Here is a 10376-nt window from a genome sequence, read left to right as displayed (position 1 = left end):
TCTTTATCGAAACTACAGCAGTGTTTGTTTTGATGCGATGTACAATTGAGCACATGGCTGATGCTGGAGAGAAACGGTTCTGATTGGAGATACTCACAGCTCCAGCTGGTGAAGCTGGGTGACTCCAATTCACCTCGAGCTCACCGATTACTAACGTCTCTCCAATATTTGTTGGTGTGGTTTCCTGCCCAGTGAGACCATCAAAGGTGGGAGATGTTCAGTGTAGGAAAACAGAACGCTTCCCATTCTACAGGACCAGTGACTGCCAAAGCTTTGATGATTAGTTGTCCTCATACCTCCCTTGCGTGGGTCAGGGGCTAAATTGGGTTGTTTTTGATAAGCCACTCCTGTGACGTGCGAGGCCATTTTGCTAATGAACTATATTTTACGTGAAAGATAATGGTGGTCGCTAACTAACCCAATCAGAAACGAAGGAGAAGCTTCACGAGGAAGAGAGAAGGGCAGGGATATGTTGGTCCAGTGGGATGAAGATAAGGAGGAGGATGTGCATGTGCAGCTTAAAAACTGGCATTGACCTGTTGGGCTGAATGACCTGCTACTTTGCTGCAGGCTCTGTCCAAACCTCTATGTAAACGTGCGGTATAAATTCAGGTTGTTGTTGTATATGGCGCCTGCATATTTCCTCCTACATCGCCACATTAATTGCTCACTTAAGTGCCTCAACTGGCGACCAGGCAGGAAGGCAGCCTTTGAACTTACCCGAGACAGACTTAACCAGGGCAGAGGTGGGTCCCCGATCACTCCTCCTGTCTGATTAAACGCCCTCAGCCACCAAACTCACCTCGGGGGAGGGCATTGAATTCCACCCCCTCCCCCAGATGTCCGTAGACCCCTCCTATTTCCGCGGCTAACCACGTTTCAGATACTTTGGGCTCCAAAGACTGAAAGTTTTCAAGCTGCTTAATAACGATTAACCAGCATTCAAATTAATGGCAGTCAACCTTTCAGACAAGGTGTTGACGCTACGCACCACTTCACAAGGTCGACATATGGGTCATAGAATCATAGAATCCCTACAGTGCAGGAATAGGCCATTTGGCCCATTGAGTCTGCATCGACCCTCCGAAAGAGCACCCTACCTAGGCCCACTCCCCCGCCCTATCCCTGTGACCCAGTAACCCCACCTAAACTAAGGAGCAATTTATCACGGCCAATCCACCTAACCTACACATCTTTGGACTGTGGGAGGAAACCGGGGCACCCGGAGGAAACCCACGCACACACGGGGAGAAAATGCAAAATCCACACAGACAGTCACCCGAGGTCAGAATCGAACCCTGGTCCCTGGCGCCGTGAGGCAACAGTGCTAACCATTGTGCCACCGTGCCGCCCACAGATGGGGGGGGCGGGATTCTCTGACCCCGGGCCGGGTTGGAGAATCCCCAGGGCCCGGCGCGATTCACGCAGCTCCGCCCCGACGCTAGTCCGCCGATTCTCCGGTGACCGCGGTTGGCGCGGCGCCGCTCTACGCAGCCCTCCTGCCGATTCTCCCGGCGGGATGGGCCATGTGGCCGCCGAGATAGGCCGAGTCCCGCCGGCGCCGTTCACATGTGCTTATCCGGTGAGACCTCGGCGCACATCCTGCGGGGGGCAGTGTGGTGGGAGGGGGGGGAGGGGTGTCTGACCCCAGGGTGGGCTTTTACCGTGGCCTGGCCCACGATCGGGGCTTACCGATCGGCAGGCCGGCTTCTCCTGGTGGCTACCTCTTTAACTCGAAGCCGGGCCCCTGTACGTCTGCGCCATGTTGTGTCAGGGCCGGCGCGGAGAAGGAAGCTAGCACACTTGCGTGAGTTCGAGCCGGTCACAGCACGCATGCGCAAATTTGCGGCGGCCGCATCGGCACGTGCGCTGACCCGCGGCGACCGTTTGACGCCGGTATCGGCAGCTGGAGCTGGGCGAGCCGTGCTGGCCCCCTGGAGGGCTCAGGATCGCTGCTCCTGGGGACCTGTTGACGCCGTCGTAAAACGTGACGGTGTTTACGACGACGTCAACACTTAGCCTCAGGATCAGAGAATCCCGCCCGGGATGTTTGACAAATGAAGGAAATCTCTGCACAGGGTCGCTCAACTGAAAAACAATACAAGACACTCCCGGCTGCTGTTTCCCTCGGCTGTCTGAGACAGCTAATTAAACAAAATTATTTTCATTAGGCCAGACCTGACAAGTGTACACGCTGTTGAAATCAATTCATTAGCAGTTCATTGGACACCGATATAAAATCCAATAGCAACACACTGTAACCACAACACCAATGACCCGCATTTATGTAGCATCTTTGACATAACAAACCGCCCCCAGGCGCTTCACGGGAGTGTCATACTGACACTGAGCCACACGGGGAGCTGTTTGGACCACAGGAACGAGAGGGGCGCAAATGTCCCGAAGGGTTGTGGCACTGGGGGGAGGTTATTTTTTTATTTTTTTTTTACATAGAATTTACAGTGCAGAAGGAGGCCATTTGGCCCATCGAGTCTGCACCGGCTCTTGGAAAGAGCACCCTATCCCCTACCCAAGGTCAACACCACCTTATCCCCATAACTCAGTAACCCCACCTAACACTAAGGGCAATTTTGGACACTAAGGGCAATTTAGCCTGGCCAATCCACCTAACCTGCACATCTTTGGACTGTGGGAGGAAACCGGAGCAACCGGAGGAAACCCACGCACACACGGGGAGGATGTGCAGACTCCGCACAGACAGTGACCCAAGTCGGAATCGAACCTGAGACCCTGGAGCTGTGAAGCGATTGTGCTATCCACAATGCTACCGTGCTGCCCAAGAGGGGGAGGGGAAAGGCCATGGAGGGATTTGAAAACGAACAACAGAATCTTAAAACCGAGGAAGCCCCACCAAGAACCAAAGTAGGCCAGAAAGCACCGTATTGATGGATGGATGAATGGGATTTGGTGCGAGTTCAAATGTGGACAGCTGAGATTCGGATGGCCTCAGATGTACAGAAGGTCGGAGATAGGAGACCATCCAGGAGAGCACTGGAATAGCCAAGTCTGGATGCAACAAGGCGCGGGTGAGGGTTTCAGCAGCCGAAGAGTTGAGATAGGAGTGCAATCGGATGATATTCGGGATGTGGAGCTTCTCAGTGACAGCACAAATAAATGGTTGAAAACTCATCACTCATCTCAGTGTCATTAAATCCAGTCCAGAATTTATAAAGATTGACAATTTTATAGCATCTCATCTTACCGCATCTCTTACCAAAACACTTCTCGCAAAATGAATACTTTACAGTTAAATTTGCAATCATTTTGTCAGGTTGTGCTCCTGTGAAGCACCTTATGAGATTTTCTTTTCTGTTATTATTTCATAGGATGTGGATGTCACCGACAAGGACAGACTTTGTTGCCCATCTCCAATTTCCGTTGATTTGTGTGGCTTGCTGGGCCAAATCAGAGGACAGTTAAGTTCAACTGATAATCTTTATTATTATTGTCACAAGTAGGCTAACACTAACATTGCAAGGAAGATACTGTGAAAAGCCCCTAGTCGCCACACTCCGGCGTCTGTTCGGGTACACTGAGTGAGAATTCAGAATGTCCAATTCACCCAACAAGCACGTCTTTCGTGACTTGTGGGAGGAAACCGGAGCGCCCGGAGGAAACCCACGCAGACACGGGGAGAACGTGCAGACTCCGCACAGACAGTGACCCAAGCCGGGAATCGAACCTGGGACCCTGGCGCCGTGAAGCAACATGGAGGCACATGTAGGCCAGACCAGATAAAGGTGGCAGATATCCTTCCCTGAGACACAATAGGGAACCAGATGTATTTTTATGTCAATCAACAACAGTTTCATGGTCACCATTACTGAGAAAAGTTTTATAATTCCAGATTTATGGATTTGAATTTAAATTTCCCAACTTCAGTGGTGGGAGTTGGACCTGTGTCACCAGGGTTACTAGTCCAGTGACGTTACCAACATCTCCTACTACAGCTTTACTACAGTTAAGGTGCAATATAAGCAGTTGTTATAAAATGAAGAAGGTTGAAAGGAGAGTGTGAAGTTCAGGCCACAATCAGATCTGCCACGAACTTTTCAATTGGTGGAGCAGGTTTGAAGGGCCAAATGGTCTCCTGCTCTTCGGGTTGTGAAAGGCATTGTGTGGATGCAACCTTTTTCTTTAGTGTCTCTGGGCTGGTAATGATCGTAGCAAATGCGAAACCCCAAAGAGTTGTGCTCTTGCTATTGATGTCTAATTAATAGATGGTTCAATAATGACTTCAGGTGAGTAACCAGCTATCTCTGCCAAACTTGCCAGCTCAGCTTCAGTGAAGCTTTGAGAATTGAATGGACTATGAAAATAAAACATTTTTCAGTTTCATGTTTCTGAAGGAGTTTTAAAACATTTTCTGGATGAACAGGAGCTATTTCACAAAGTAGATTATATCTAAAAATGTCGATGACAGCCAATGGCTTAATCTAGATGGAACATAGGAACATAGGAATTAGGACAGAAGTAGGTAATTCAACCCTTTGAGCCTGCTCCACCATTCAATCAGATCATGGCTGATCTCTTCTTGGTCCCAAAGGCACCTCCCTACCTCTTCCCCATATCCTTCTAATCAGAAATATATCGATCTTTCTTCTGAAACAATTTAATGCCACAGACTCCATCGCACTATGGGGCAGCGAGATCCACAGACTCACCACCCTCTACGAGAAGTAGTGCCTCCTCATCTCAGTTTTAAATCTACCGCATCTCAACCTAGATCTGTGGCCTCTGGTTCTAGATTGCCCCACACAGGGGAACATTTGGTCAACGTTTACTTTATCAATCACTCTTAGTATTTTATATACCTCGGTCAGATCCCCTCTCATCCTTCTAAACTCCAACGAGTATAAGCCCAAACTGTTTAAACTCTCCTCAGAAGTCAAACCCCCGGAATCAATCTGGTGAATCTCCTTTCAACTGCTTCCATTGCCACCACTTCCTCAAATAAGGAGGCCAAACACGGACACTATTCCAGATGCAGTCTCGCCAATAACCTAAACAATTGCAACAACACTTCTCTACTTAGATACCCCAGTCCTTTTGCAATAACCGCTGACATTCCGTTTGCCTTTCTTATCACATTCTGTACCTGCACACCGACATTCTGCATTTCATGAACAAAGACACCCAGATCCCTCTGCCCTGACACATCCTGAATCTGCTTTCCATTAGATAATAATAGGAAACGATCACTATGGAAGTAGCCGGGCAGCACAGTGTCGCAGTGGGTTAGCGCTGCTGCCTCACGGCGCCGAGATCCCAGGTTCGATCCCGGCTCTGGGTCACTATCCGTGTGGAGTTTGCACATTCTCCCCGTGTTTGCGTGGGTTTCACCCCCACAACCCAAAGATGTACAGGGTAGGTGGATTGGCCACGCTAAATTGTCCCTTACTTTGAAAACAATTAATTGGACACTCTAAAAAAAAATTTAAATTATGGAAGTAGTCAGCTCTTTGTTCCTATTGGGTGAACCGCTTTGAGGTATTTTTCTGCCAATTGTTTTCCTTCCCACCCCGAGGTAACTGACTAATTTTTGTACTCAGTTTCCTGGAGTAACTATTCAACAACATCATGCATTTACTTTACTTCCTAAAATACCACAAGGACACGGGAGCGTTATGAGACAAAAGGCTGAAACTAAGTCACGTAAGGAGATTTCTGGACAGATGGGCAAAGGTTTGCTTGAAATGGTTGGTTTTAAGAATCGGGCTATAAGATTAGGCTGAGGCGCAGAATTTAGGGATGCAATTCCTGAGATTAGGGCCTAGCTAGCCTACCTGTCATTGGTGGAGTGACTATAATCGGGGATGCACGGGAAATTAAACTTGGAGGACTGCAGAGTTCTCAGGAGGTTTTGCGGGGCTGGAGGTGGTAGCAGAGATTTGGAGAGGTTATGGCCATGGAAGGATTTGGAAGAAAGGTTGAGGATTTTTAAATTGAGGACCTGCCAGTCCAGGAGGTCAGCAAGGACAGCGGGATGATGGACAGTTCCTCACTGGAAACTCACCCAGTCTTTGTGAGTGAGCCTAGGCAGGGAGTCAGTGCCAACACACTTGTCCCCGAGTCCAAATTATGTGGGATCAATTTAGGTAAATCTTCATGGGGTGTGGCTGAGCAGTTGCCTAAGAGACAGGCTGGTTCAATTCAAATCTATACTCAGGGCCTAAGTTGGAGGCATTGACACAGTTGAGCAGCCAGTGTTAAAAATAAAACACCCCATTGTGTCACCCCTATTTCTCAAAGTCATGATGAGGTGAATATTTTGCTAATTTATCTTCAAAACCCTTGTAAATTATTAGTAACTGTAATTAGTTGTCGTGAGGTTTACTAACAGTAGTAAAGGTGCCTGGGAGTAGCAGTGTTTATTAATTGGCGAGTCAGGGGGATAGAGACAGTTCCTTGCAGCTGAAAGTGTGAGTCCAGGTGGCTGTATTGTCTGCCTGGTGTCAGAGTTCAGGACACCTGCTCGGGCTGGAGAGGAACCTGCAGTAGGAGGTGCAATAGGAGGGGGAGGATCCAACGGACGGTGTAGGTTCCAACGACATAGACAGAACTAGGAAAGAGGTTCCGCGAAGGGAGAATGAGCAGCGATGGATTAAGTCAAAAAGCACAACCTCAAAGGTAATAATCCCTGGATTGCTACCTGAGCCATGGGCAAATTGGCACAGGGTAAATCAGATTGGAGAGTTAAATAGGTGGTTCAAAGATTGGTGTGGGAGGAATGGGTTCATGGGGCTTTGGCACCAGTTCTGAGGAAAGTGGGAGCTGTCCCACTGGGACAATCCTCACCTGAACCGTACTGGGCCAGTATTCTGGTGAGACGCATAACTTGGGAAATAGGAAGGACCTTAAACTGAGTAATAGAGGCAAGGGATCAAGTTTGGGAAGATGTGATAAATTAAATAGAGAAGACAAGGCAAGAGAACAAGGTAGGAATAAGGGAAATGGTGATCAGAGTTTGGCAGGAAGTGTATAAACTAAAGAGCACACCAGCAGATAAGGCTTGAGGTTGCATAACAAGTGAAACACCGATCTAAAGGTTCTGTATTTGGATACATGTAACATTCCTAACAAAGCAGATGATGAATTGACAATGCAAATAGAAATAAGCGTGTATGATCTGGTAGCTATTGGATGACAAAGACTGCAACCTGAATATATAAGGGTACATTATATTTAGGAAGGAGAGGAAGTTAGGAAAAGATGGAGGGGTAGCTCCATTAATTAAGGATGACATTAGTACAATAGAGAGAGATGACCTTAATTCTGAAGATCAAGATGTAGAGTTAGTTTGGGTGGAGCTGAAAAATAATAAAGATAAGAAGTCACTTGTGGAACCAAAGAGGAAAAGCTGGAAAATCTCAGCAGGTCTGGCAGTATCTGTAGGGAGAGAAAAGAGCTAACGTTTTGAGTCCAGATGACCCTTTGCCAAAGCTAAAAGACTTAGAAAGTGGGGAATATTTATACTGTGAGATGAGAGAATGAAAGATGACTCATAGCCACAGAAACCAAGGGAACAGAGTGCTGATAGCCACAGAAACCAAGGGAACAGAGTGCTGATAGCCACAGAAACCAAGGGAACAGAGTGCTAATGGCAGTCCCAAGAGAGAACAAAAGGTGTGAAAGGCCAAACAGCAGAGAAACTAACATCGGAGGGTAAACTGTGACAGATGTAGACGTGGGGGAGGGGAAGGGGAAGCGAAGGGAAGAAAATATAAACAAAGGGGGGATAAGATGGGGGGAAATATATATAAAGAAAGACAAGAGAGAAATAAATGGTAAAAGACAGTTAAAATGAAATGGGATGAAAACAAGGGGTCGAGGTGGGGTAGAGCTAATCATCTGAAGTTGTTGATTTCATTGAAGTCACTCGTGGGGGTGGTTTACAGGCTCCCTAACAGTAACCACACTGTAGGATGGGATATATGAGAGAAATAATGGGAGATTGTCACAAAGGTCTGGAAATAATCATGGGTGATTATAATCTACATATAGACTGGAAAGATCAGATTGGCAAAGGTAGATTCAAAGGTGAGTTCAGAAGAGCGTTTTTGCGACAGTTTCTCAGAGGAGCACATTTTAGCACCACCCAGAGGCAGGATGTCCCATCTCTGGTAATGCGCAATGAGGCAGGGTTAATTGATGACCTATTAGTAAAGACACCCCCTCGGTCGCAGTGACCATGAAATGACTGAATTTCACATTCGGTTTGAGGGAGAGATAAGTGGATCTAAAACTAGTGTTTGAAACTTAAACAAGGGAAATTATGAGGACATGAAGACAGATCTGGCTAAAATGAATTGGGAAATTAGGTTAAAGGATAGGACAGTAAACATTTAATAATAATCAGAAAAGATACATTCCAGCGAGAAAGGGAAGGATACACCATCCTTTGCTAACTCAAGAAGGTAAAGATAGTATCAAATTGAAAGTAAAAAGTATATAATTCCACAAAAATGAGTGGCAGGTCAAAATATTGGACAGAATGTAAATAACAACGAGGATGACTCACAGATTACTAAAGAGGGAGAGATTAGAATAGGTGAGAAAGCTGGCTAGAAATATAGAAACAGATAGGATGGGTTTCTACAGGTATTTAAAAAGGAAACGAGTAATAAAAGTGACTATTTATCCTCCAAAGAGTGAGAATGGGGAATTAATAATAGAAAATAAAGAAATTGCAGATGAATTGAATGAAAATTTTGTGTCTGTCTTCGCTGTAAAGGATACAAATAATATCTCAGAAATTATTGTGATCAGGAGGTGAAAGGGAGGGAGGAACTTAAACAATTACAATCACCAGGGAAAGGGTCCTGAGAAAATTGTTAGAACTAAACGCTGACAAGTCCCCAGGTCCTGTTGAACTTCATCCTAGGGTCTTCAAAGACATGCTGAGATAGAAGATGCTTTGGTTTTCATTTTCCAAAATTCCCGAGATTTTGGGACGTTCCCGTCAGATTGGAAAATAGCAAATGTGACTCCTCCACTCTAGAAAGGAAGGAGACAGAAAACAGGAAACTACAGGCCGGTTAACTTAACATCTGTCGTAGAGAAATTGCTAAAATCTATTAAGGACGCCTTGGCTCTCAGAAAATCGCGATGCAATAAGGCAGAGTCAACATGGTTTTGTGAAAGGGAAATCATGTTGGACTAATTTATTGGTATTCTTTGAGGAAGTAACAAGCAACATGGATGAAGGGGAACCTGTGGATGTGCTGTATTTAGATTTGCAGAAGACATTTGACAAGGTTCCACATGAAACGTTATTATGGAAAATAAAAGCTCATGGTGTAGGGGGTAACATTTGAGCATAGACGGAGGATTGGTTAGCTAACAGGAAGCTGAGATTAGGGGTAATTGGGTTGGCAAGCCGTAGGGAGTGGTGTGCCATAGGGATCAGTGCTGAGCCCTCAGCTATTTACAAATTACATCAATAACTTGGGTGAAGGTCTGAATGTACCGTCGCTAAATTTGCTGATGGCCCCAAGGTAGGTAGGAGAGTAAATTTTGATGACGATATAAGAATTCTGCCAAGGGACATAGGAACATAGAAGATAGGAGCAGAAGGAGGTAATTCGGCCTTTTGAGCCTGCTCCGTCATCAGATGAAGTACAATGTGAACTTGTCCACTACCATAGACACCCTATAGTGCAGAAGGTGGCCATTCATCCCATCGAGTCTGCACTGACCCTCTGAAAGAGCACTCTACACAGTCCCATCCCCAAACCCATCCTGTCTTATCCCCATAACCCAACCTAACCTATGCATCTTTGGACACCACAGGGCAATGTTAGCAAGGTTCATCCACCTAAGCTGCGCATCTTTGGACAGTGGGAGGAAACCGGAGCACCCGGAGGAAACCCACGCACACACAGTGAGGACGTGCAGACTCCGCAAAGACGGTAAGCAGAGGCCGGAATCGAACCCGGGTCCCTGGTGCTCTGAGGCAGTAGTGCTAAGCGCCGTGCCGCCCACTTTGAGTGAAATAATAAAAAATCAGCAAATTATTAAAATGGAGAGATGATTGCAGAACACTGGGGTACAGAGGGATCTGGGTGTCCGGGTACAAAGAATCCCAAAAGGATAGGCTGCGGCACAGCCAAGTGATTAGGAAGGCAAATGGAATGTTGTTGTTTATTGCAAGGGGAATTGAATATAAATGCAGGGATAAAAGCAAATTACTGGAGATGCTGGAATCTGAAATATAAATAGGAAACACTGGACCATCTCAGCAGGTCTGCCAGCATCTGTCAAGCGAGAACGGACCTAACGTTTTGAGTGTAGATGACGCTTTGTAAAGGTTAAATGTAGGGACGTTTTGCTACAGTCATACAGAGCATTGGTGA

This window comes from Scyliorhinus canicula, chromosome 12 (assembly GCF_902713615.1).
Source record: "Scyliorhinus canicula chromosome 12, sScyCan1.1, whole genome shotgun sequence".
In the NCBI taxonomy this organism is placed as follows: domain Eukaryota; kingdom Metazoa; phylum Chordata; class Chondrichthyes; order Carcharhiniformes; family Scyliorhinidae; genus Scyliorhinus; species Scyliorhinus canicula.
Note: the sequence above shows the minus strand (reverse complement) of the source record.